Here is an 828-nt window from a genome sequence, read left to right on the forward strand (position 1 = left end):
TGATATCTCGTTTTATATGATGCTTTTCAATCTGTTAGCACACATTCTACAGATGCCATTAAGGCAAAATGGGAGGAAGAACTAGGGACTGACATTTCCGGTGGCAGACTGGGAAAGATCGCTTGGGAATATATCCACACCTGCTCCATTAACTCCAGACATCGTCTCAAACAATTCAAGGTATTACAAGATTACACTATTCCAAAACCAAACTGCATAGGATATTTCCTGAATACATCCCCTATGTGTGATAAATGTCAGGCTGCACAGGGTACACTACTCCACTGCTTTGCCCTATGCTCTAGCTTGTATGGTTACTGGTGTGGAATTTTTAGGATCCTCTCTGAAGTTCTGGGAGACTTCAATTGACCCAGACCTGCTTCTAATAATCCTGGGAGTGTCTGATTCCCTAAACGGATTAACCAACCCTCAAAAAACAACTCATCTCTTACAGTCTCATTTCGGCAAAAAAAACTAATCTTGTTGTTTTTGGAAAAAGAGGGAAGCGCCCACTACCAAATTATGGCTCAGCGAATTGGCAAACACTGTACACTTAGAAAAGAATTAGATTATATTTTTGAACAATAAATTATCAACATTTGATCAAATCTGGCAGCCTTTCCTCTCTTACTTGGACCATTCGGCGCTGTGAATTTGTACTTTTTAACGCACTCTCAATTGTAATATATTTAATCCACCTTTGGGCAGCATGTGCTGCACCGCCACCCGAGCAGTCGGGAGGGGAATAAGGGAAGGGATAAGGGGGGGAAGAAGTGGGGGAGGGATAAAGGGGGGGAATAAGTGGGGGGTACACCTACCTCTTTCTTT

This window comes from Salvelinus sp. IW2-2015, unplaced genomic scaffold (genome assembly GCF_002910315.2).
Source record: "Salvelinus sp. IW2-2015 unplaced genomic scaffold, ASM291031v2 Un_scaffold2355, whole genome shotgun sequence".
NCBI classification, from domain to species: Eukaryota; Metazoa; Chordata; class Actinopteri; order Salmoniformes; family Salmonidae; genus Salvelinus; species Salvelinus sp. IW2-2015.